The following is a 345-nucleotide window of genomic DNA, read 5'->3' on the forward strand; positions in this document are numbered from 1 at the left end:
CAGCCGTCCTAATAATAAAATTATTAATTAATTGTTAGTTTGATTTTAAAAGTGGCTTTTTCCATTATACATGTAATTCCTTTTCATAAATACGTCCAATCCTGTATAACTTGTGGGGCTGACAACCATCACCTACGTATCATAAGTGATGTACATATCAACAAAAATCTTATCTCAACACTTCAAAATTAAGAAAATGTAGCAAGAAACAATGAAATCAATAACAGTTGCAATTATACTTCAATAGTCTTCGTGTTCATCATTTAACTCAACTACCCCATTGCCATCCAGAAAAATGTCTTCATCATCTTCATCATCAAGAACCTCACATATTGACACTTCTTC

This window comes from Amphimedon queenslandica, unplaced genomic scaffold, assembly GCF_000090795.2.
Source record: "Amphimedon queenslandica unplaced genomic scaffold, v1.1 AMPQUscaffold_13522, whole genome shotgun sequence".
Taxonomy (NCBI): Eukaryota; Metazoa; Porifera; class Demospongiae; order Haplosclerida; family Niphatidae; genus Amphimedon; species Amphimedon queenslandica.